Raw genomic sequence first — 27,066 nt, 5'->3', positions numbered from 1 at the left:
ATGTACACACCTCCCAGATATTCCAATATGCCTCCTAGAAAAGCATGCCCTTCTGAGTGGAAAGGATATCATTACTTACTCTAATGATGCGATCCATGATCCAAGCATCATTTTTTTTTTGACAGCAACATCATATTAATCTTGCTTTCAGAAAAGTACTAGGTCATTTCATCTTATTGTTAAACTTTCCCTGTATTCTATACCTTTGCAATTCATTTTTTAGATAACAGAGGAAGATGTATATTTGTCACATTTCATCTGTTGCAACTGGCCCATTTTTCTAGCTTATTAAGACCCTTTGGATTTGATGGTGTTATTCATTGTATTCACCATCCTTTCCAATAGAAATGTCATCCATAAAGTTGATATATCTATCCATAATAGCAAAAGGGAGCAGGAATTTTTTTGTTGTTGTTTGTTTTTACGAGATGGAGTCTCACTCTGTCGCTCAGGCTGGAGTGCAGTGGCGTGATGTTGGCTCACTGAAACCTCCGCGTCCCTGAGTTCAAGCGATTCTCCTGCCTCAGCCTCCCAAGTAGCTGAAGTTTTAAGGTGAGAGTATTTTCTTTATGTGGCTCCATACTCTGTCCAGGAATAATTTCTCTGACATTTGAGTATTAGAGTAAGATGAAGTAATATATTCCACAGCTTGTTTCATTCACTTGGTCTCATGTTCTTAATAACTTGATTTTGCATAATTAACATAAAGCAAATTTACTTGTAAAGGCTTCTGCTTTTCTAGAGGCAGTGAAAAACTTTATAAAAACATTGGATTTTCTTATTAAAAGGAAGCTAATAACTACTTCACTGAGTTACATGTCTGGCAGCACTGGAGATAAGGATGTGCTATTGAACTTTCTACTTGTTGTTAAATAGCAAACTATATTGTTTATTTATAACTTAATATATTGTGTGAAGGAATAGGCAATGGTGCTGCTTACGGAAACTTTGTATTCTTGAGAGTAAATATATAATATAGTTTGGATATTTATCCCTGCCCAAATCTCATGTTGAGTTGTAATACCCAATGTTGGAGGTGGGTCTGGTGGGGGGTGTTTAGATCATGAGGGTGGATCCCCCATGAATGGTTTGGGCCATCCCCTTGGTGATAAGTGAGCTTTCACTCTGAGTTCATATGAGATCTGGTTACTTAAAAGTGTGTGGCACCTTCCCCCTACTCTTGCTGTCTTGCTCCTGCTTTCACTATGTGACATGCTATTTCCCCTTCACCTTATTCCATGAGTGTAAGCTTCCTGAGGCCTCCCCAGAAGCCAAGCAGATGTCAGCACCATGTTTCCTATAAAGCCTACAGAATTGTGAGCAGATTAAACCTCTTTTCCTTATAAATTACCCAGTCTCAGGTATTTCTTTATAGCGACGCAAGAATGATCTAATACAGAAAATTCGTACCAGGAGTGGGGTTTTGTTATAAAGATACCTGAAAATGTGGAACTGACTTTGGAACAAGGTAATGGGTAGAGAATTTGAAAGAGTTTGGAGAGCTCAGAAGACAGAAAAATGAGGGAAAATTTGGAACTTCTTACAGACTGGTTAAAAGGTGGGACTAAAAATCTGATAGTGATATGGATAATGAAGTCCAGGCTGCCAAGCTCTTGGATGGTAATGAGGAACTTAGTGGGAACTGGAGCAAAGGCGACACATATTATGCATTAGCAAAGAGCTTGGCTGCATTCTGTCCATGCCCTAGGGATTTGTGGAAGTTTGAACTAAAGAGTGGCAACCTGGGATATCTGGAGGAAAACATTTCTAAGCAGCAAAATGTTCAAGATTTGGCCTGGCTGCTTCTAATAGCACATGCTCAGATGTGGGAGCAAAGAAATTACTTCAAGTTGGAACATACATTAAAAAGGAAAGTAGAGTGTAAAATTTTGGAAAATTTACAGCCTGGCCATATGGCAGAGAAAGAAAAAGCTTTTTCAGGAGAGGAATTCAAGCAGCCTGTGGAGCATCCACTTGCTAGAGATATTTGCATAACTAAAAGGGAATCAAGTGCTAATATCCAAGATAATCGAGAAAAGGCCCCAAACCATTTCAGAAACCTGTGCTGAAACCTCTCCCATCACAGGCCCAGAGGCCTAGGAGGAAAGAATGATTTCATGGGCCAGGCCCGGTGCCCTGCTTCCCTGCACAGCCTCAAGACACTGCTTCCCACATCCTGGTCACTCCAGCTCCAGCTGTGCCTCAAAGGGACCCAGGTACAGCTTGGGCTTCTACTTTGGAGAATAAGAGCCATAAGCCTTGGCAGCTTCCATGTGGTATTAAACCTGCAGGCACACAGAGTACAACAGTGGTAGATTCTTGGCAGCCTCTACCTAGATTTCAGAGGCGGTATGGGAAAGCCCGAGTTTCCAGGAAGAAACCTTCTGCAGGGGCACAATCCTCACAGAGAACCTCTACTAGGGCAGTGTAGCAGGGAAATGTGGGGTTGGAGGCCCCACACTTGGTTCCCACTGGGGCACTGCCTAGTGGAGCTGTATGAAGAGGGCCACCATTTTATAAGAGAGTGGAGAATACTCAGAGAGATTAAATAACCAGGAGCACACAGGGTCCTGGGGATAAATGGAGAAAAGGTTCAGCATGGCCAGGAGAACCAGAAGTTTGAGGCAAATGGGAGGGAAATAGAGAATCAGAGGTTACAGCAAATTTGTCTGTAGTCACGGCAAGGTCTTTGGAGAAGCTCAGATTGACTTAGGGGCATGGCAAAAGGTAAACATAAGTGAGACTTGGGCCTAGCTTTGGAGGAGTATGGGAAAAGCAGATGCATCGGTATGTTAGGGAGGTGAGTCTACTACTACAAATACTACTACAAATTGACATAGAAGGTAGCATTTACTGATTGATTACTTAATATTTTCCAGGTATTGTTCTGAGTCTTCACACATATATACATAATTATTGCAACCCTGTGGGACAGGTACAATAATCCCCTCATACAAATGAAGAAACTGAGCACAGAGAGATTAAGTAAGCACTTAACTAGTAAAATTAAAATTCAAACTCAAGCAGCTTGGCTCCAGAATTGATTCTCTGGAAGATTCATATGTATATTAAATTCTTTTCCAAAATGTAAAAATTAAACTTGAAATTGTATATATGCCCCATAGTGAAAGACAGAGTTTTAAGTCAAAAATTAATGCAGCATAATTGTGTACAATTCAATAATATTTATTACACCTAATTGAACATTCATGTGAAATGTATTCTTTTATATTATCATTAACTTTTGTTCTTGTTGTTGTTGTTGTTTTTGAGACAGGGTCTCAGTCTGTCACCCAGGCTGGAATACAGTGGTTCACAGGGTTTCACTGCAGCCTTAACCTACTGGGCTCAAGTGATCCTCCTGCTTCAGCCTCCTGTGTAGCTGGAACCACAGGTCCATGACACCATACCTGGCTAATTTTTGTATTTTTTGCAGAAATGAGGTCTCACTTTGGGTTGCCCAGGCTGATCTTGAACTCCTAGGTTCAAGCAATCCTCCCACCACAGCTTCCCAAAGTGCTGGGATTACAGGTATGAGCCACTGCCCCTGGCTATTATTATTAAATTTGGAAAATGTACATCACATATGCCATAATCATTTCCAAGTCTTTCCAAGATTTTTTTTTTAATTTCAGCTCAAAATACTAGAATGAAATGCACACTCGAGACTAAAGAAAGTATATTCTATGCTCAAGAAAATGTACAAATATTGATTCTTTTTTCTTTTTGAGATGGAGTCTTGCTCTGTCGCCCAGGCTGGAGTGCAGTGGTGTGATCTTGGCTCACTGCAACCTCCACCTCCCAGGTTCAAGCAATTCTTCTGGTTCATCCTCTCAAGTAGCTGGGATTACAGGCCCCCACCACCACACACGGATAATTTTTGTATTTTTAGTAGAGATGGGGTTTCGCCATGTTGGCCAGGATGGTCTCAAACTCCTGACTTCAGATGATCCATCCGCCTCAGCCTCCCAGAGTGCTGAGATTACGGGGATGAGCCACTGTGCCCCGCCTACAAATATTGATTCTATCCATGGTTTGGTGAAAACCATAAAAGTTCAGCTTATTCTCCATGGCATTGGCAGGGGTCGTGTATAAAGATGACGAAGTCCTGTCCAGCATGCTGTAGAAGGAAAGTGCTGAGTGAACGTGCTGAGTTACCCACTTAGCTGTCCCAAGTTAATAGGAATGTGGATGGACGCCGTGCACAATCAGCATGAAATTTTACGAAGACCTGATTTGAAGAAGCCACAAAGGGAGCTATGCTGGTGTCCTAAAATTGAAAAAAAAAAAAAGTACCAAATTATATACTTCACATATTTGGACCTTTTTCTAGAAATGTTAGCCTAGTAACAAAGTACCACATAAAGAAATTTTATAGAATTTACGGTGAACCTGCATATATTTCTTGAAGTAACCTTGCAAAGAATGAATGCAAATGCTTTACAAAGAAATATTTCCGGGCGTGAGAAGTTGAGGGAAAAGGGGGAAGGACTGCTAATGGGTACGGGGTTTCTTTTGGGGGTAATGAAAGTGTCCCGTAATTGGCTGTGCTGATAAAGGCCACACAACTCTGTGAATCTACTAAAAACCATTGAATTGTATACTTTAAGGAGGTGAATTGTATGGTACGTAAATTGTATGTATATAAATGTATAGTATGTAAATTATCTCTCAATAAAAGTGTTATCGAAAAATTTGAACTTCTTTTCAAGTTCTTACTGCAAATTTAATTTTTCTTAAAGAAACATATGTAAGTGAAATGATCGCACTAAGTAAAGTATACTATTTTCATCCTCAATGTTTACAGTTTCCTCTTGGGATTTATTTTCATATACTTCTGTGGAACAGTGTGTGTTTGTGTATGTGTTGGGGGGAATAGATGGGTCCCCGTTTTCTCTCACTTTCTGTTCATTCATTTGGCAAATATTGATCAAGGCACTGCCACACTGCAGGTATTGTTTTTAGTACTAGGGATATTAAAAAATGAGCAAAACAAGCAAAAAGCCCTGCTCTCATGATGCTTACATTACTGGGTTTTCCTGCCTCAGCCCCACCCCAAGTCATCAAAACACAGACTTATTTCCAAGATACTCACTTTTTCAAGTGAGTGTAGATTTTTCTCTGTAAGAGATATATCAAGGTATATACAATATTTTTATTCCTATGCGCATCTACATTTTACTTTCATTGTAATCTGCTTCCAAATTTCAACAACTTCTTTTCCATTGACAAACTAGTATAGACAGTCAACAGAAGTTTTAGAATGTCCTTTGATTCTCCATGTTTTTCCCATTATTCTTTCATTTGCTTGATGTTCATATTCTGTAGTTGCAAGGGATACAGGATTTCCCTGTGAACAATGGTATTTACCATAACATAAAATATCATAACATAAAATACGACTTTTTTTCATATATTATTTACCATATATTACCGTATTTTTTCCATATATTATTTACCATAACATAAAATATGACTTTTGTATGTGAATATGCATGTAAATATGTATGTAAATATGTGTGCATGTAAATATGTATGTATGTAAAATGTAAAAGTTTTAGGTATGTAAATATTAGCAAAATATTACAACTTACAAAAAGTTACATACTTACAAAAAGTTGTAAGTTTGTAAATATTAGCAAAATAAGAGCTACCTCTAGGTAAATTGACTTTATGTTTTATACTTATGTTTTACATTTTTTAATTTATGTTTAACATTTAGAAAGTGTTAAAGAAATCAGTGTACTTTTAAGGAAAAAAACAATTAGACATGAAATTATATCCACATTCATAAAAGAAAATGTAAAACTGGGAAAATACTGTGATACGTTTAAAATACCAACGGTTTAAAAAATTGATGTATCTTGCTGTGTATTACAACTTAATGTGGCATTGGATTAAATGGCAATCACGGCCGGGCGCGGTGGCTCAAGCCTGTAATCCCAGCACTTTGGGAGGCCGAGACGGGTGGATCACGAGGTCAGGAGATCGAGACCATCCTGGTGAACACAGTGAAACCCCGTCTCTACTAAAACTACAAAAAACTAGCCGGGCGAGGTGGCGGGCGCCTGTAGTCCCAGCTACTCGGGAGGCTGAGGCAGGAGAATGGAGTGAACCCGGGAGGCGGAGCTTGCAGTGAGCTGAGATCCGGCCACTGCACTCCAGCCTGGGCGACAGAGCGAGACTCCGTCTCAAAAAAAAAAAAAAAAAAAAGGCAATCACTTCTCTCAGTGACTCAGTTTTCTTTTATCTGCAAAGTCCAGGATATACTTGTTCTTTCCACCTTATGGGATTGTCATTGTGGGGATCAAATGGGGTTGTATGTTTGCAAGCCACTGAAAACCATACCCACACACACACACACACAAAAACCTATCGATATAAAGTCATGATATTGTTAAAATCATCTCTTTTCCTCCCTTTTGAAATGTTTGTAAATTTCAATTCAAAGTCTCAGAGCTGGTTAGCTTCTAAATCTGATGTGTGGCACATTTACTGGGGTCTCTGTGGGTCTTCTATGCATCCCGGTGATACAGTATCTGCTGGTCCTGTGATCACCATTTCTCACCAAGTAATGTAACTCTGTGTATAAAGATATCACTACCAAAAAGTTTATTAAGTGTCGTCTGTAGTTGTGAAAAGTTAGAGAGAACTAAATGTCCACTTAGAGGGGCTTCGTTAAATAAATTAGGCTGCACTTATGCAATGAAATACTCTCCAAAAATTAAATATGATGCACCAATGTTTTTATTAATATAAGATATTAATGATATGTTGGTAAGCGGAAAAAACACACCATCAAAGAGTAAAAAAATGCATGTAAAATATATGCAAATATATTCAAAGAAAGGTGTTAAGAATATATGAGAATGCCGGGGTGTTAGAAAAATTAGTCTATTTTCTGATACTTCTGAAAATAGCATTTATCAATTTTATAAATCATATATTTTAAAAACTATCTAGATTTCCAGCTGATATAATTCTCTGTCTAGTTTGATTACAAAGCCTAAGTGATTAAAGAGCAGAAAAATTAGAAACAGATACCCACTTGCCAACAGCCACTTTTCCCTTACTTACTCACTTGTTTTGTTTTGTTTTGTTTTTTAATGTTGCCATAGTACATAATTTTTTATTCTTTGACTTTGTTTTTTGAGACAGAGTCTGGCTCTGTCACCCAGGGTGGAGTGCAGGGTCGCAATCTCGGGTCACTGCAACCTCCACCTTCCAGGCTCAAGCGATTCTCCTGCCTCAACCTCTCAAGCGGCTGGGATTATAGGCGTGTGCCACTATGCTGGCTAATTTTTGTCCTTTTAGTAGAGACGGGGTTTCCCTGTGTTGGCCAGGCTTATCTCGAATTCCTGACCTCAAGTGATCCAACTGCCTGGGCCTCCCCAACTGTTGGGATTACAGGTGTGAGCCCATACTCTAAGTATCTACTTGCACATAAAATGAGAGGACCATAAGCACAGATGCCTGCAATATTGAATCAACATCAGACTCTGAGTTGTTGAGCGAAGATATCAGAACTTTACAAAAACAAACTATCAGTCATCATTTCTTCAAAGAATTCCTGCAATTTTCAGCAAGAAGTAGATAAAATAGAGTCACGTGTCCAAATTTTCTATGCTTTTATTTATGCAGAAATAAACATGGGTATTCAACTCTAGGCAGTGCACTGATGTCACAGAGGGAGCTTTTTAAAAACAGCATGCTGTGGCTCCTCCCCGGGAAATCTTGATTCAATAGGTTTCTGTGGGAACTGGAAGTCTAATGTAAGTGACTCCACAGGTGATTCTGACGCAGAGCTGATTTTGGTAACTATTAATAGTAATTTAATGCAATGCCCACCAGATGGCACTCATGCTCCAAGAATAGAAAGGCAAGTCGGAAAACTGCTCAATCTGTTAAAAGGCTGTGCTTTGTACTCTGCATGTGTCTGCCTTTAAAAGCCTACACTAGGCCGGACGCGGTGGCGCACGCCTGTAATCCCAACACTTTGGGAAGCTGAGGTGGGAGGATCACCTGAGGTCAGGAGTTCAAGGCCAGCCTGGCCAACATAGCGAAACTCCGTCTCTACTAAAAGTACAAAAATTAGCCGGGCATGATGGCAGGCGCCTGTAATCCCAGCTACTCACAAGGCTGAGGTAGGATAATTGCTTGAACCCGGGAGGCGGAGGTTGCAGTGAGCTGAGATTGCACCCCTGCACTCCAGCCTGAGTGACAAGAGCGACACATTGTCTCAAAAAAAAAAAAAAAAAAAAAGTCTACATTAAGTGACTCTCATTGTCTAAAAATAACAAATGGGAATATAAAATGTTTGTTCTACTCACGCCTCTGCAGTGTGGTCCATAGGATGGAGAGCTGACATTGGGCCCATCGTAGTGTGAGATTGTTCTGGACACGGTCTCCTGGATCGTCAATGCTAATGAAGTAAAAGTTGACGGTGAGAAGCCTTCCAGCAGGAGCTAACAGGGCTCACTCGCAGTGCTTGTTGTTTGGATACATGCCTGGATAGACGGGGCTGGTGAATGAGCCTCTGTCTCCATAAAGACACACATTTCCTTGAACATCCTGCAAGGAAAACAGGATGGGAAGTTTGATTCAACAATGTATAAACCCCCATTCAGTCTGGCTTGTTAGGTAATAAGACTTTATTTTCATAAGGTGCTGAGACTCTTTGCAAGAATAATGGAGGCAGAAACCCCTTTTCCTGTTCCTCTTCATTGGGCTACACCCATTCTCCTCCCTTCCCCTCTCTTCCCATCGCCCTCCACCTCTTCCATCCTCAACACACATGCCTTTGACTGCATATCATGACCCAGGGACAAGTTCCTCCAGGACTGTACTTTGAAAATTGGGGGTTGAGAGCAGAATGGGGAAAAAAAAAAAAACTTGATAAAGTAACTGTGGGAGAAAATCAAGTTGTTGTCTCTGTGCTTTCGATGGGGCAGAGATGTTTGCATGCCCTGAGTTGATGCTAATGATGTGAGTGAAGTAAAATTAGAGGTAAAATTCAGCGCTAAACCAAAGGGAGTGTGTTACTGTAGGTGGTGGCAGGAATGACTTCATTATAAAAGTGACTTTACCAGCCTAATAATGGACATACTTAAGGTCGACTACTTCCAGTTTTGGTGTTAGTTTGTTCAATGTGTTAATCTGTATATGAAGGCTGTCATGATTTAGACTACATATAGACTACATATCTGTGGAGATCCAGATCGCCTCCAGGACAGGAAGAAGCTGGCATAGTTACAGAGCACATGGCTGGGCCTCTGACCACCGAGGTCTAGTCCCACCTCCACCTCAGTCTAGCGGAGCACTTTGGGCAACTCATTAATCTTGGTGGGTGTTTTTTTTTTTTTTTGAGACGGAGTCTTGCTCTGTCGCCCAGGCTGGAGTGCAGTGGTGTGATCTCGGCTTATTATAGCCTCTGTCTCCCAGGTTCAAGTGATTCTCCAGTCTCAGCCTCCCGAGTAGCTGGGATTACAGGCATGCGCCACCGTGCCTAGTTAATTTTGTATTTTTAGTGGAGACAGGGTTTCACCATGTGGGCCAAGCTGGTCTGGAACTCCTGACCTCAGGTGATCCACCCACCTTGGCCTCCCAGGGATTACAAGTGTGCAACACCACGCCCAGCCTAATGGTGGTGTTTTATTTCCTGATAAGGCTGATAAAATTTCAGCATTGGAAGTCATCTGTATCTTCCTTTGGGTGCCAAGATTCCATTACCTGTGATTATCTTAATAGAACCATTTTCTTAAGATATTTAAAGTGATTTCTGTTTATCTTTTTTATTTTGAAGGTATTTTGGTATTTCAGGACATTTCATAAAGGTGTTCCTCCTCTCTTGCATTAAATGTATTGACATGACTTAAATTTTCTTTAGCTGTTTGATAAGTGGCCAACCAAAAATGTGAGAAGATACTTACTACGTTAAAAAAGCAATTTCTCTCCAGGACTGCCAACAAATGTCAGGGCCTGCGAGAAGCACAACCACTCATATATATGCCAGAATGTGTTCATCAGTTGGATTTCTGGTAAATATTGTTCCTTAAATTCTCAAAGAACTTCCTTGATGGTGAAACCAAAAGCCAAAAAGTCTAACAAAATTGAATTTATGAAAGAAGATTTTTAAATCTTCATACCTTATATATGCTTCATATATGATTATGTATTCTTTTATAAACGGAAGTAATGAATAAATGTAGAATTTAAATTAATCTGGCCAGGTGCGGTGGCTCATGCCTGTAATCCCAGCACTTTGGGAGGCCAACATGGGTGCATCATTTGAGGTCAGGAGCTCAAGACCAGCCTGGCCAACATGGCAGAATCCTATCTCTACTAAAAATATGAAAATCAGCTGGGCGTGGTGGCGTGCGCCTGTAATCTCAGCTACTCGGGAGGCTGAGGTGGGAGAATCACTTGAACCCAGGAGGTGGAGTTTGCAGTGAGCTAAGATCGTGCCACTGCACTCCAGCCTGGGTGACAGAGCGAAACTCCATCTCAACAACAACAACAACAAAGTAATGTGTACCTTCATTGTTAAAAATCTCTATTCTTAACATGAATTAACCAGGTACACAGGTAGCTAAAAATACAAGGTTACTTTGCCTTTTTCTATTAGACACCTTATGTTTTTCTCACCTACATTGCTTTCCCGTACAAAATGCAGATAAATGTCTTACCAGTGGGTGATGAGGTCCAGATGATTTCATATCCACGATTGAAAATTACACTATCACTCTTAAATTGTAGGTATAGTTCATTATTTTAAGAGAAGACGTGGTTTGGCAGCAGAGTTCCACAGCACTTGCCCAGTAATGGTGAATTGCTGTTACTTCCATTTCTCACCCTTAGGAAGGAGTCATTCATTATTAAACTTACACTTTCTTCTCCAATGTATATACATTACAATGTGAGACAGTTTGAATGATGACACTTTCGGAAAAGCTTTGTCTTCTTATATACCTAAGAATGAAGGGTTTTCTGAAAATAAATGCAGAAGTCACCTTCACTTGCAAAGGTGAAAAATGTTCCATGTGTAGATCAAAAAACATTTGTATTTGGATTCAGGAATATCTGTTAACCTACAGCAATTAAAACATCAGACTGCTTTTTTATACAATAGTTTGTGCTACGATCCTGCAACCTTTGCTTTTGAGGAAACATTTGGAAGAATGTAGGTAAAGTGAATTTTTAAAGGGTGGGGATGGGTGGGGACAATATTGCCTGCCCTGTTTCCAGTCAACTATTATACGTTTTTCATTGTGTGTGTGTGTGTGTGTGTGCGCGCGCACGCGCACGCACACACAGGTTTCCCATTGATAATTACTTGGCTGTAAAGGGGCTATGAAAAAAATACAATGCAAAGTATAATAAAGTTCAGAACAAAAGGAATTTCTGCATGGGTGAAGGACAGAATTATAAATCTATACAACTTTTGACTGTTATTAAATGTGTTTTAAAAACACATTCCGAGACCTTGTTGCTTTTTTGTTTCAACTCCTCATTTTTGAGTAGAGACATATAAAAACAGAAAATGAGTTGGTGTTTTGGGAGGAGAGAGAACCACACTGTGAATTCAACCACTTTCTGTCCCCCAGCCTGGCTCCTACCCTGCATTCACAACCAGCCCTGCTTCCAGAAGGGCTCTCGACGCTTCTTAAGGAAACGTTACATAGGCAATGTATGTCGGAACCAGCCTGACACGTAGAAATGCTGATTTTACTGATCTATGTATTTGTTTATTGGAAGTTCCTGTCTTCTATTTGTAATTCCATGGTTTAAAATTTGGTTAATTGCTGGTATCTTAAGTCACAGAATTAAGACAGTCTAATCTTGCTGGGCTGTGTTGATCAGGGGAGATTCCTTTTAGGTCTATGTAGTAGCCCATGGGAGAGAATAATGCCTTTCTAGTGCTTCAGGGATTATTCTGCTAGTGTTTAAACAAAGTAGAGTTGCCATGACAGAGTAGCCAGTTATCCACTAGTAGATGGCAGGACTGCCATATTTAAGACCTGCCAGCACTATACTCTTGAGTTTGGGTGTTTTCACCTAGGGGTCCTCTTTTAAAATGGTGTTGCTCTGAGAGGAGCAGCAAGATACTAATTTCCACTGACACTGCCGATAACTTGTCTTATTCACTTTCCTCTCCTAGGAGGAATGGGGCCACCGAGAGCAGCAGGCATCCCTGGGACATCAGAGGATCCTGAAAGGGGAGGTGAAGGTATGAAAACAATCGCAGATTCCAGGCATGGTCTAGAGCTCGGCCCTCGCTTGGTAGTAACACAGAATCCTCAGTCAGACATTTCCGTTCCCACTGCAGTTCACAAGAATGGAATGCTGAGGCTTCCTGGTCCAGCTGCCAAGAAACTATGCCCACAGTCTTCCCACTGAGAGCCAGACATAGCTACATTTTACAGGCCTAAGCTGTGGTTTCCTTTCTTTGCTTAGGGGACAGGAAGTTTAGATCCATTCTATGGAGTAAGGAAGGACAGCGAGGAGGAATAGTTCTCACTCTCCATGGCTGGAAAGCAAAGCTTTGCTTCCCAGCATCTATCAGGCAAATGGCAAATGTTGACTCTGATCAATAATGGTCCATTCAAGCTGGAGTGAGTTAAGAGTTAGTTGAACTGTGACTCCAACCTAACGGGATTATTCCATCTTTCCTCCAGATCCCACTCCCCTCATTCTTTCTGCTTTCTGCTTCATATAAATATATGAATCTCCATGGTGACAGAGGTACATAGGTCCAAGTTGAATAACTTGACTGGCACAAAGAATACTGTGTTTGTCTTTTCGTTTCCTCCCTGCTACATACATCTTCTGGTTTCCTATCATGTGAATATTCTTTTAGAAAAGGCATGAGCTTACTCTGAGTATTATTTATGGCGCTACATGTTAAGGCTATTGATTAATAAAGGATTTAGATGAATTCCAAAGGGGAGAGCTTTCCAGGATGATAAAACTCTGCATCAGGAATCATGCTGAAGCTAAACCCATAGGCAAAGACCATGTGCTGGAACACCCTTCCTCACCAGGCTGGGCAGAAGGTGACAGCAGCTCTAGAAGCCAAATCAGATGAGGTGGGTTGCAGGCGAGAAAATATGTTTTGTTGGAAACAAAAGCTGCAGCTACCAAGAAACTAGCAGCTGAACAGAAGCCCACTGGAAAGAATCCTCCCACAGAAGGAAAGGCGCCTGCTGCATACACTGGTACAATTACATATGCTACAAAGATCAAATCATCTTGGGCAGCTTATTTTGAATGAAGACCTGATCAAAGAGGCAGCGAGAAAAAACATAATAAAAAATACAACTCCAGATCAGGTGTAGCAGAACAAGCAAACTTTTTGGAAACCTTACTGAAGTCTCTTGTATGGTGAAACAAAGCCAATTTAGAGAGCATCAGGATGAGGTTTAGATTTAAATTCCACTCTCAGAGGAACTCAGCATCCTTATCCTTTTGGGTCTTAGGTTCCACCTGAGTTTATTTCCTAAGGATGAATGCATTTTCAACAGGGCTTGCAAAGGTCACAACCCCATGAGCTCTGGGGTTTTTCTGGCAAAATGCAGGTGCTGAGTTCCACACACTGGGCCTGCATCAGATGAGGCTTATTCAGACCATCTCCTGCCTATGAGCGATGATATTCATGTTCCATCTCACATTCCCAATGCAGGTGATGGGGCAGAAAGAGCACAGAGGGAGCTCATCGGGGGCTCTGGAGGACTCCAAAGGTTCAGTCCCACAAGGGGCATGGCTCTGCCTGCTCCAGGCTCAAGGGGGGCTTCTCTCTCACTGTGTCCTGGGGTGGGAGTGGAAGGTGGATGGGTGGAGGGTGGGCAAACAGCAAAGTCACTTCTGTGTCCAAATTAGAGCCCTAGAGTTGTAGTGGAGAAAGGACAGACCACACCTCCTGCGGCCAGGGAGCACTTATTCAAGGAAACACTTGTCTTTAGAGGATGTTGATGATGCCCCAAACTTACCGTAGGTGTCAGGGAAATCAGGTGAGCTATTTAGTATCATTCAGTTTCATTTTACAGAATCAGCATATTGTTCTTAAACTTTCTTCTGATCCTTTTAGGTCTCAACTTACATATTGCCCTCTTAAAGAAGCCGTCTAGTTCCCAGACTGAGTTAGGAACCCCTACCCCTGCTGGACTCAGTTAGTCCTTTCCACATTGTGCTGTAAGTGGCTATACCCCATCTGTCCTTCCCACCAGATTAGGAGTCTTCCGAGGGCCCTAAGGTTCCCAATTTCCAGTGTTTGGACTGGTGCTCTGTAAATGTTTAGGGAATTAAAAGGTAATGAACAAATTAATGAAACAAATAAGAATCATAGAGTATTAGCAGCACTAGAGAAAAGGTGTAAAATCTTAAGTGATCCATAATCTTTTAAATAATTCATTTAAATGATATTCAAATGTGTATTACCTCCAAGAAATCGTTTCTGCATTCAATTGAGTTCTTAATGCCAAACAAATGAAAAAAGAGGGAAATGGTGTGGTTCTGGGGGGGCTGTGCGAGTAATGGTGCAATCCATGTCATTGTCATAGTTATCTGGCCATCCAGGACTCCTCAGGTTGCCAAAAGCCTTGTGATAGTCTCTGTTGCAATCTTAGAGGAAAAATATGCATAATTAATGTATTCATTCCAATATTCAGTGCTCTTTCAACTTCACAGGAATAATTCAAAAAGATCATTGCATATGAACAAACTTTAGAAAAAAGTAATCCAGCTTCTTTGTTTACCTTTGAGATGATTGAGATCCTGAGCAGTGAAGTGAATTTCAAGCAGCATACACAGATGCAATGCAGCGGCTGTTCACACAAACACCCCTACGGGAAGCATGACATAGGAGATTTCTCCTTTAAAGAGGAATACTCGAGGATCCTTTGAACTTTTCTGATCACATTGAGGTGGAAGCGGCTAGCATTCAGACTCTCTTTTAGGACAAGAACACTACCTCCAAGACAGAGTTTTGCACAAGGATTTTAAATCCATTGGTGGCTTATTTGTGGGAAATCATTCTTTACCTTTTTTTTTTTTTTTGGGTAAAATAAATATCAAAAGTACTTTTGTTTGTTTAACCAAAGGCAGCTTTCATTTGAATTAATTCAAAATAAATATTAAATAAAGTGTTCTGTGAAAATAAACTTCTCAGTGATAATAATCAGGTAACTCAAGGCTTTTTGATTTTTTTTTTTAAATTAAAAAGTAAACTTTAATGTCGAAAATGCAAACTTGGGGAAGACAGAAAAGATCACAGATAAGGCTGTCACTTCACACTTGGAAGGCTGCACAGCGGCCGGGCAGAGGTCCTCCTCGCTTCCCAGACGGGGAGGCGACTGGGCAAGGCTTTTTGATTTTTACAAAAATAATTTTCTAAGATTTTCAATTTTGTGAAAATATTAAAAGTCTCTGAAATATAAACTTCAAATGGGTAAATTGTATGATATGAGAATTATATTTTGATAAAGCTCTTGTAAATATACATATATTTCTTGTAAATAAGTATGTATATTCAGTGTGGTTAAGTGGATAAATTAACAAAATAACTGGTATATTTTTAAAATCAACTACATAGACGTTGAAGAAAATGCTAGCATTCTAAGCATCTTGGTTAGTGTTGTATTCTCTTTACCTCTTTAAAAACCAACTTTAGTAATTTGCTAAATTGGGCCTTTGTTCTAGTTAAGAGATAGGTATGGTTTTTGTTAACAAATCCTAATTTACTCACAGGAGTCAATTCTAGAAATAATTGCAACTATTCTAGGAATAATTGTAATGATGGCAGCTTTTCTGAATAAATGATGAAGTTCCAGGACTCACCTGCTATCTGATAGGTGAAACTCATTCTAGAATTTCTGTTTAAGACTCCAGATTTAAAATGACAATTGCAGTACTCATAGAAGAATAAAACACTGGCACAGCTGAAGCATTTCTGCCACACAACTGAATTCTTGAATTTCCATGACCCTGAAATGAAATGGAAGCCAAATCATGTTAGATTTATTTTAGAAGAGAACAGCATAACAGAAATTAAACTGCATGTAAAAGTATGGTTTAAATATTTAACCATGGAAATCAGCTCTGTTGTTGGAAGTGCTCTGCAAGAAGACTCACGTTGGCCTTGGAACTGACACAAGCGCACCTTCCCAGAGGAGAGTGCGGAGGGGAGGCAAAGTTTCTGCTGAAACCACAGACACTTCCCTGCTGAAAACAAGACCCCTCCCCTCTCATGCGACTTCCTAGCTGAGGCCTGTGCCATTGCTCTGAGTGCCATCAGGCTGTTTGAGAGCTCACTGGATTTCTCCTCCTGGGGCTTTTGCCATTCCTAAGCTCAATGAGACTAACAACCATCATTGCCCTGATCCAGCCCTTGCTACCCCTTAGCAAAACTAATCAGAGCCTTTGGTTCCACTGTACATCCCCAAGCCAGCCAGGGCCTGTAATGAGGTCCCAGTTCCCCTTTGTAACACTTGGGCAGCCCTCATTACCTCTCAAAAGCCTGGAGTAAATGCAGTTGAATGCCCATCAGTTCTTGCATAAAAACAAGTTGTACCAAAGTCAGGGTATTTGCAGCCTCCCTGTCTCAAGTATGTCTCTAATATCTGCAGTCCTTCAGAACCTACTGAAAGACCCCACCCACCTCTGCTTGCAAACTCCTCTTAGTGCTTGGGACTTCCACTCCTCCTCCCCACCGTCTCCTGCTCTTGGTCCTTGTCTAACTTTACTGTATCTTGTGAACTTTAACTGCACTGTCAATCATTCTCTGTACACATCCCCCACCTTTCCACTTTGTAGCCTTAGCAAAACCTGGTTCTCCACCAGCCTCCTGGTAGAGGTCATTCTTTTCCCGTGCTCCACAGTTCATTGAGTAGGAAGGGTGGGGGGCCAGCCTAGGGGGAAGGGAGGGATGCTCCACGTTCCTCACTGCAGCTTCCATCCTCGCCTCAAAGCTGGTTCACCTTTGAGGGTCTCTACGTCTAGCCAAATATATTCTCGCCATTGTCATCACTCTCACTTACTTTTCTCCCGGTTACTTCCCTGCATTTATGAAAGACTTGAGATGACTCGGCTCATAGTAGTCTCCTGCCCCTGATTTCCTTTCTGGACCCTTAGAGGTTTCAGTGTTTTTACAGACAAGCCATTAAACACCCTCACTTTGTATTTCTTAACACCAGTGGCTTCCATCTCTGTGTCTCTGTTCATCTCCAATGCCAGTTAGCTACTGTACATCCTCTATAACAGCCCTACACATCATTCTTTCATGATCTTCCAATTAGACCTGCTTTGTCTATTCTTGGATACTCTGAGAATGCCAGTTTCTCCTAGCTCATCCATCAATGTTTGTCTTTCCTCCCTACCTACCCAGTCTGAAACCCTTGATTGTTTCCTGTATTCATTCAGTTGAAAACATTATTCAGTCATGACAAACACTGGGTCTTACTTGCGGCCACTCCAGCTGCTGTTATGTTCCAGCTGGTACCCAGTGCTCTGTAAGTGGCACTCGGTGCCCTGTGGAGTGGTCCACCATGATCCCCATTGTCTTAGCTTCATGAAGCAGTGGCAAATTGAAAGAGCTTTCATCCAAAGGGCCTTGTTCCACTTGGCTCTAAATCCTTCCAGTAAGGGTACCGCTGGGTAATGGGGATTTTGTCCTGAAAACCATTACCAACAGAATGATGATAATCTAGCATCTTGTCCACCTTGAGAGCTTGGGAGCTCATCTCAGTGTCTATGCCTTGCACAAAACTGAGCAAGTCCAGGGCCTATTCAGCTGCCAGCACATCTTCTAACTCTCCACAATGGAGTCAGACAAACGGGACTTTTCTCTCCCCAGCAAGACCACGTGAGAAGCAGGGGACCCCAGATTTATAATGAAGACGACCCTGAAAACTCAGAAGACAACAAATGGGACTCCACTATTCCAGCACATGGGGCTTGAACATGACATTCTTGGAATGAACTGGTGAGGGTTAGTTCCTCCCCCAACTACAGAAAGACAATCCAGGTATTCTCACATGTTCTCCCTGGTATCCATCCACAGTTCATGGCCTCTCCCTTTACATATTTTCCCTGGATAATCTCATTCTTCTCATTATTTCAATTACCTATCATGATAATGATGATGCACAAAAATCTTTGGGCCTTTGGTCAACATCCCACTTTGTGTCCAACTATCTCCTCAACATCTTATTCCAGAGGAAATTTAGACTCAGCATTTTTTTAAAGCTCAAAATGACTTTCTTTCTTTCTTTCTTTCTTTCTTTCTTTCTTTCTTTCTTTCTTTCTTTCTTTCTTTCTCCTTCCTTCCTTCCTTTCTTCCTTCCTTCCTTCCTTCCTTCCTTCCTTCCTTCCTTCCTTCCTTCCTTCTTTTCTTTCTTGTTGCTGTCATTGTTGAGATGAAGTCTTGGTCTGTCACCCAGGCTGGAGTGCAGTGGCACAATCTTGGCTCACTGCAACCTCTGCATCCCGGGTTCAAGCAATTCTCCTGCCTCAGCCTCCCGAGTAGCGGGGCTTATAGGCACACACCACTGAACTGGGCTAATTTTTTGTATTTTTAGTAGAGACAGGATTTCGTCACATTGGCCAGGCTAGTCTTGAACTCCTGACCTCAGGTAATCCACCCGCCTCGGCCTCCCAAAGTGCTAGGATTACGGCATGAGCCACCGCGCCCGGCCCTTTTGTTTTTATCTCTCTTACATTACCATGAATATAGACCTCTGAAACTGGCGCCAAATGGCCTCTTCACTGATTCTCTTGTGTTCTGTATTGACCCTTTCAACTCAGCCTATAAATAAATCCTACTAACTATATGTATTTCTGCAAGCATGGTCCATGGAGCTCTGGTATTGGCACCAAAACACCAGAGATGTTTGTCAAAAATTCAGATAAATGGGTGTTATAACTCAGTCTCTGAGGGTGGGCCAGGGAGGATGCACTTTAAAGATGCATCTTAATGCATTCTTAGGCATGTGAAGCTTCGAGAGCTCTGGACCTACAGGACCAAGTTCAAGTTTCTTGACACACCTGATTGGAGGGCTTTGTGTACAGATGAAAAGCACATTAAACTGGAAGTAACTAAGAAAATTATTTAATCATGGCCTCATTATTTCAAGTGTTTTGCAAATGCTGGTGAAAAGGTCACTAGATGCGACTGTCATTCATCCTATAATTGTTACCTGTGGCGAGTCCTGAAGCTCTAAGTAATTCTGCATGCAGTCTTACAAGCTCACACAGTTAGCTTGACCTGCTGATGTGGAGGAGTGTGAAAGACCCAAGTACAGATGGAAAATGGGACCTCTGGGTCTGATGAATTGGGTGATGAAATATTTTATGGGGTCCAAGTTGCATTGTATGTTCCACCACAAGGCACTGGGAAGAAAAAGCAACACAGGAGCTATTTTATTCATGTCTCATCTCAGGCAATCTTTAAAATTCTGTCTTCTCTGTCTCCCACCCCAGGGGAGCTATATTTTTATCATTCCATTAAGAATTGGGAGTTTATATCCTTGACTAAAAATTGTATCAGATTCGTACCACAGATTAAACATAGAGTGAATAATATGGTGTTTAGTAATTGACATTGAGTTTAGATAGTAATTGACATTGAGCTTAGTAATTAACATTGAAATTTCAATATAATAAGCAGGGCATTCTTTTCAGTGCATGAATACATGTGTTATTTCATAACATATAAAAATGCTTCTATTTACTCACTGTCCATGATGGTGTATGTAGCATTAAATCCTTCCCTTTCTAATGTTAAGTCACTGACGAATTGAACCAGAAGGAAGTTACCAGAAGAGATAAAAGGAGCAGGTATGGTGGAACCACAAAACATTCCAGCCAAGTTGGCATTTTCATTAACCCCATAATGTAACTGAAGAAAAACAATTCATTACTTCTCCATTATTTACAAAAAAGTTGCATCTTTCACACGAAATTGGATGCGAAGTTGCAATAGGTCACGATTAAACATTTTTACATTGATGTTTTTTGAGGTGGTCTTAATTTAGGAACAGAATTATAATTGGATTGATTATATTATGACTTTCAGTAAAGACCTGGTATGATGCCTAACATTTTTTTCCTGTTTGGGAAAGTAATCTGTGGTTTTAAAAAGAATGTGTCATGAAAGTCCGTTCACCCACTGCTACCTTAACCACTGCACCTACTAACACTCTGGCCTCAGCTGCTCTGATCTTTTGCCTAGATGATCACTGAGCCTCCCACGAAGTCCCTGATTCTGCTCTTGTTCCTCTTTAGTCTATTCTCAAAATGTCTTTAAGAGGATACTGTTAAAATGTAAGTCAGACCAGGTCCACTGCTCTGCTGAAACCCTCCTAACTGCCTCCCATCCACTCAAAAGAACAGCCAAAGCCATCACAATGGCCGTCTCTCCTCCTCTGCCACCCCTGACCTTTCTGATCTAATTTCTTATTGTCTCCATTTTGTTCATTTTGCTTCTTGAGTGAAACCAGGCATGCTTCTGCTTCTTGGGTATGGCCTTTGCCTGGAATGCTCTTCCCTGTATATCCACATCGTTTGTCTTCCTACATTCCTTCAGGTCTCAGATATCCCCAACTTGGCCAGCGTGGTGGTACACGCCTGTAATCCCAGCTACTCAGGAGACTGAGGCAGGATAATCGCTTAAATCTAGGAGGTAGAGGTTACAGTGAGCTGAGTTTGTGCCACTGCACTCCAGCCTGAGTGATGAAGCAAGACTCTTTCAAAAAAAAAATAAATAAAATAAAAAAAAAGATAGCCCCAACTCAATAAGGCCTTCCTTGTGTAAACTCTCCTAACATTCCCATTCCCATCTCCTTTCCTGCTTGACTTTTCTCCACAGCAAGTATTACCTTCTACTATATACTACATATTTAACTTTTTTTTTTCTTTTTTTTGAGACAAGGTCTCACTCTGTTGTCCAGGCTGGAGTGCAGTGCTGCACTCATAGCTCACTGCAGCCTTGAACTTCTGGGCTCACGTGATTCTCCCACCTCAGCCTCCTAAGTACCTGGGACTACAGGTGCATGCCACTATGCATAGCTAATAAAAGAAAAATTTTAGAGATGTGGTCTTGTTATGTTGCCCAGGCTAACTTGTTTATTTCATTGTCTTTCCTGCTGAAGAGAATACAAGTTCCATGAATGCACAGATTTCTGTTCTGCTCACTGCCATGTTCCCAGTTTTTAGGTGTCTGCACATGAGAGGCACTCAATAAATATCTAATAAATAAATAAACAAGTGCTTTGATTCCTCTCTTCCACAAGCCCTCCCAAAACTGTTCTCCCTGAGGCTTCTTTAGCTCAATGTTTCAAGCCTACAACTTCAGTCATCTCTGATTCCTCTCTCTCTCTTCACTCCACATCCACTCCATTCTACCTTCAAAATATATCTCAGAGGGCTCCATCTCCAGGTGACCACCATTGTCCTTCACCTGTTCCCACTGAAACATCTTCTTAATAGACCTAATTCCGGAGCAGCCATAGTGTTCTCCACTGAACTGCCTGCATGTCTGCAAACTCCAATGAGATGATGCTCCTGCTCTGACGAAAATGCTCCAGCAGGTCCCCGTTGCACCTAAAGTAAAATTCCAGCTCCTTCCCACAGTCTCCAAGCCCCAGCTGCTCTGACCTGTGCCTCCTTCCCAGGTCGCCTGCACCTCACTGCTGGTTACACTTCCTTCATCCCAGGAGGACTCCTGCCCATGGCCCTGCTCTTGCAGCTCTTGCTGCCGGGAGACGTCTTTCCTCAGCTGAAGCTGAACCCGCACAGCTAAGGACTCCCTGTCATGGGCCCTCACCTCACATGTCACCTCCTCAGAGAAGCCCGTGCTAGCGAATGTTGCCCTCTCTCAGCAACATCCTGTTTTATTTTCCTATTATAATAAAAACTGATCTTATTTATTGTTTATTTGCTTTGTCTGGTCTCTTTCACAACAAGCATGTAAGTCCCATGGGTGGGGAGACAGAGACTCTGTCTGACTTCTTTACTGTGGTGTCGCCAGCACCCAGAACAATTCCCAGCCGTGGTAGCCTTCTAGAAACATCCTTTGAAAGAGTGGGTGCTTGGATTTCTCTCAAACACATAACTAGAAAACATTTGTTTTTTTCTGAGTAATCTTCATTGTATTTCTAAATGAGTATCTGTGTGTATCTAACTCCAAATATTAAATTCATAACAGAGCTATGATGTGCTGAAGGCTGCAGAACAGCCATGACCATGACTACTGACATTATTCTAAATTGCTAGGATTGTATAAGACAGGAATGGCTAAAACCAGTCATTTTGAAAGAAAAATAAATGCACCAGTAGATGGCACCATCTTTCCAACTTAAACATGATTTTAGTTAATTCAGAATCTGAAGAAACTCGAGTTTTCCAATCTTCACCCCCTTGTTTCACGGAAGAGCACATTTGCCAAGTTTTAGATCATGCACTTTTTCTGGTAAGCAAGTTAAAATTTCATGATAATCATTGCTGTCTTTATGATCACGTTTATATTAGCAAGCTTTTTTTTTTTTTTTTTTTTGACACGGAGTCTTGCCCTGTTGCCCAGGCTGGAGTACAATGGTGTGATCTTGGCTCACTGCAACCTCCACCTCCTGGGTTCAAATGATTCTCCAGCCTCAGCCTCCCAAGTAGCTAGGATTACAGGCACCCACCACCACACCCAGGTTTAAGTTTTGTATTTTTAGTAGAGACGGGGTTTCACCATGTTGGCCAGGCTGGTCTCCAACTCCTCACCTCGTGATCCACTCACCTCGGCCTCCCAGAGTGCTGGGATTACAGGCATGAGCCACCACTCCCGGCCACAAGCATCTTTATTCTGGGACCTGTGTGCCAGGCCTCAGTGCTGGGTCCTGTGCATACAAGGATGTATAAAGCCCTATCTAGACCTTCAAGACATAGACCTCCTCATGAATAAAAGGGAGTAAAGGTCTATAAATTAAATATACATACACCTGTGTGTATATGCACATACACTATATATGTATACATATAAATATATGTATGTATATAAATTATATACAAATAGAGAAAAATAAGTGCTACAATAAAAAGAATGGAAGTGTATCATGAGAACTCACATGATGGAGACAGACATTTGAATTGGCCCTTAAATGTAAGTAGAGACCTTCCAGACCTACAAAAGAGGAAGGGTATCCCAGCCAGCCAGACATGAGTGCCAGGCCATGGAAGTGCGAAACACATAGCATGTGTCTGACCCCCTTCACTGGGCCTGGAGGCTAGGGTGAGAGAACAGGAGAAGTGATGAAGTCCAACAAACAAAGCTGTGAAGTTCCATACATTTCATGCTAAGGAGTTTGGATCTGATCCTACATGATGTAAGCTCTGATTTGGGCTTTAAATGGATAACTGGTAAATGTGAAAGAAGGTATGAGGAAGAAGCCAGGGCTAGATGGAAAGAAATGACGTATGTGCCTGGCCCCAAGCTGGTGTTGGATTAGTTCATTCACTACCACAGTAACATTTCTCCTAAGTGAGCTGAAATAGCTTGTAGCCTCGGGATAACTGACATAGGAGGCTCTAGACTGTGTGTCAAACCCAAGATCTCTATCTGCTCTCTTGTTCTCTGATAACACTAAGTCTCCACTACAGACTTTTGCCAGGTTGCCCTACAGTGCATTGCAGGGGGTGCCCTATACAATGATGAGGAGAGGGAATCATATATAAACCAGGATATAAATGGTGTCTTTAGATCTACACCATCATACACAGCTACGGGCTGCATTCTGGGAGTATGCATTTCCTAGCACAACTGCATTGGCCTGGAGCTTGAATTATGTTCCAAGTCTTGTGGATGTGGGTAAGTGCTGAGAAGAATGTTATATTTTCTCAACTTTTAGAACTCTGATAGTTTTAGAATCTGCTAAAGGTCCTGAAGGCATTGTACAAATAAATTAGTGGCAGGCAGGCTCTGCTACAACCACGGCAAGATCCCACACTTCACCCAGCTGTTGACTTGAGCAGTCAGAGAAACTGGGAAAGAAAAGTTTTGTATTTTAATTCTATGAACTTTTAATGCACAAGGGCAATAGGCTTTGATATTGGACTGTAATTCTTTTCAAATTTAATAATTTTATACATTAATGTCCTTAGGATTTTATCTTTTAATATTTCCCTGAGAATTTGGTCACAGGAGGATTTTGATATTCTTACTTGGAGCATCTTAGAGTATCTTCATGAATTCTTTGATCTTATTGCAGAACATCTGATGGGGCCTGCCGGGCAACATGCCAGGGCATAATTTAGTATGGGAAGAAGAATAGAGAGTGACTTTTCAGGTTTGGGGCTAAACTCTGACTCATTTCAGAATCTTCTGGGGAAAAAAAGTTATATTAGTCCCAATTGCCTCAGAAAAAAGCCACAAAGAAGCAATGATTAGAATCATCTCTGCAAGTGCAGGAGTTTTCCTAGTATCATTTTCTAAAATCTCAATGTTCTTTTCTAGTTGTTGGAGCAATGTCTAGAATATAGTAGGTATGCTAATTAACACTGATTGAATGAAAGAATAAATGAATAGTAGGTGCGACCTCATAGGGACAGGAACATGATGCCTTCCATAGACTGCTGATCCTCTCCCCAGAGATGGACAGCACCTCCTCAGCGCCAGTGTCTGACACAGACTGAATGGTTAAGCCTGGTGTGTTAAGTCAGACCTTCTCAATGAGGTCAATACCACCCCATAGGGAGTGTTTTGCACAAGTGTGGTGGTTTTTGGGTCATCACTATAATTTGGGGCTATAACTGGCATTTAGTAATTCACAATACAGTTTTGCAAAGTGAAAAGTTATGTCCCACATAACTTTTGGATGTCCTGTCTGACATTTGTGTAAAGAAAACTTTTTGTAATTATTTGATCCCAGAACCTAAATCCATTTTATATATAAACACAAAAATATTTTTGCACAGTTTCATTTTGCACCAAATTTCCAGAAATGTAATTATTGTGTAAGCTGTGGGAAGACTGCACTTTGTTTGGTTTAGAAATATTTGTTTTGAGTCTTTCCACCAGTTTGGAAATTCATGCTGCAGATGGCGATGCTGCTATTGGCATGTGGGTTGCAAAAGCAACCCACTCATATTTGTTTAAATGTATACTTGTTATTCAGCACCATTCCACATATAAAAAGTATCTATTTTATTACGTGACTTTGTGTAGCAGTGTTAGCGTATGTACATATGCGAACATACACTATTTTATGTACTTTCCTTTTCCTTTTCATTGCCTTCAGGATATTATAGTGATATTTTGAAATTACATTATGGGTACGTTATAGCATAGATGATGTTCACTTCAGGTGGGAAAGGACACATTACAAAATATTGGCTATGAAAAGGGGCACAGACGTCTGTAATCCTCTTACTTTGGGAGTCTGAGGTAGGTGGATCAGGAGTTTGAGACCAGGAGGTCAGGAATTTGAGACCAGCCTGGCAAACATGGTGAAACCCCATCTCTACTAAAAATACAAAAATTACCCTTTATTGACAGCTCCTCAAGAAGCCGGAACTCCTCAAGATATGTCCTTAGCTCTCTATACCTCCAGTGATGCTGGTACAGGGCCTGGCACATACCCTTGCCAACTAACTCCTTTTGCAATGGATGTGATGTGGATTTCAATAGAGGCCACTCAGTGAAATGCACAATTCACTAGGTGATTCAGTTACTGTAATTACTCTCCAAGTCAACCCTTTCACAAACAATCATGATAGAATTATGAATGAATAATGGAATTAGTATGATTTTACTTGTGTATCTACCACAGAGTTCAGTTAAATTAGCTTTTCTAAAAAGTGATTTATAATCTCTAAAAAGAATCTAAAAGGGATCAAATGTCCCATTTATCACAGAAAAGTCTCTTTAATAAAGAAACCTTCAAGCTCCACATTCCAAGGGTTGTTCTTTGATCTGCCAGTTTACTGGTAGCTGGAAACATTGCCAATAGAAGGAAATTGCTTTTCCAAGGGGGAAAACAAGAATAGTTCTGAACAGAATTTATTTGAAAAAAAAGGTATTTATTTTGAAGCAAGAAAATAACCCCTTGTTTTTGATATTGCAGTTTCTGGCCTAAATGAATTGCAAAAATTCAGACAATGACAAGCTATTTTAATGACATTATCAAGTCACACTCCATAAAAATGGATCTTGAGAGTAAATCCAATCAACTCTCCTAGCAAAGCCATCCTCAAAATATTCTTGAAATTGTAATTTTATATGCAAATCCATTGTTTTTAATTTTTAAGAAAAAGAAATTCCGTAGTGCCCATGCCTATTTGGAGTTACTCCAAGGGGGGAAGAAAAAGGGAGGTAAATTTGTTTACAATTTATGTCAGGCACAGTGCTAAACACTCTAGTACACATAATTTTAATCCTCAAAGCTGCCTTTCATGGGAGGTACTATTATGTGATTTAAAGAAAAATAGATGAAGTGATGAGGAATTGGGGAGATTAGGAAACTAGTCTGACAGCAAAATTGGGTTTGAGTCCCCATACTGTCTGTCTCTAAACCTTATTACCTTTCTGTTAGACCAGGGGAGCTCTTGAACAGCTCTGAATTCAGCTTTAGGCCTGCTCTAGTCATTTCGGTCTCTCCCCACCATTTTTTTTTTTTAAGTGTCTCACTCAGTTGCCCAGGCTGGAGTGTAATGGCACAATCACAGCTCACTGCAGCCTCTACCTCCTGGGTTCAGGGGATCCTCCCACCTCAGTCTCTTGAGAAACTGGGACCATAGGTGCTAACCACCACACCCAGATACTTTTTTTGTATTTTCCATAGAGACGGGGTCTCACTGTGTTGCCAGGGCTGGTCTCAAACTTCTGAGCTCAAGCAATCTGCCTACCTCTGCCTCCCAAAGTGCCGGGATTACAGGTGTTAGTCACGGCACCCAGCAGGCCAGATCTCATTTTAAGAAAGGAGAATTTAACCTGAATTGATATTCCTTGTTACCTTTAGTCGTTCATGAACTCCTCTGATCCAGCTTCTGTGCCAATACTTTCTTAAAATGGTTGTCATCCAAAGGAACGAGGCT

General features: G+C 41.1%; 2 long non-coding RNA genes across 2 annotated transcripts; both read right to left on the bottom strand.

Annotated features, from left to right (window-relative positions):
* Positions 1-10,792: 10,792 nt before the first annotated feature.
* On the bottom strand, positions 10,793-14,833 carry LOC139356105 (uncharacterized). The gene is made up of 3 exons (XR_011607491.1): positions 14,751-14,833; positions 14,434-14,616; positions 10,793-10,968 (listed from the first exon to the last, which is right to left on the bottom strand). It is a non-coding gene; the product is annotated as an uncharacterized lncRNA (long non-coding RNA).
* A 1,004-nt stretch (positions 14,834-15,837) lies between these two features.
* On the bottom strand, positions 15,838-19,793 carry LOC139356104 (uncharacterized). Its single transcript, XR_011607490.1, has 3 exons — positions 19,726-19,793; positions 19,188-19,380; positions 15,838-15,978 (listed from the first exon to the last, which is right to left on the bottom strand). It is a non-coding gene; the product is annotated as an uncharacterized lncRNA (long non-coding RNA).
* Between the last annotated feature and the right edge of the window lie 7,273 nt (positions 19,794-27,066).

This window comes from Macaca nemestrina, chromosome 9, assembly GCF_043159975.1.
Source record: "Macaca nemestrina isolate mMacNem1 chromosome 9, mMacNem.hap1, whole genome shotgun sequence".
Lineage (NCBI taxonomy): Eukaryota > Metazoa > Chordata > Mammalia > Primates > Cercopithecidae > Macaca > Macaca nemestrina.
Note: the sequence above shows the minus strand (reverse complement) of the source record. Positions and strands in the feature narration are given on the sequence as shown.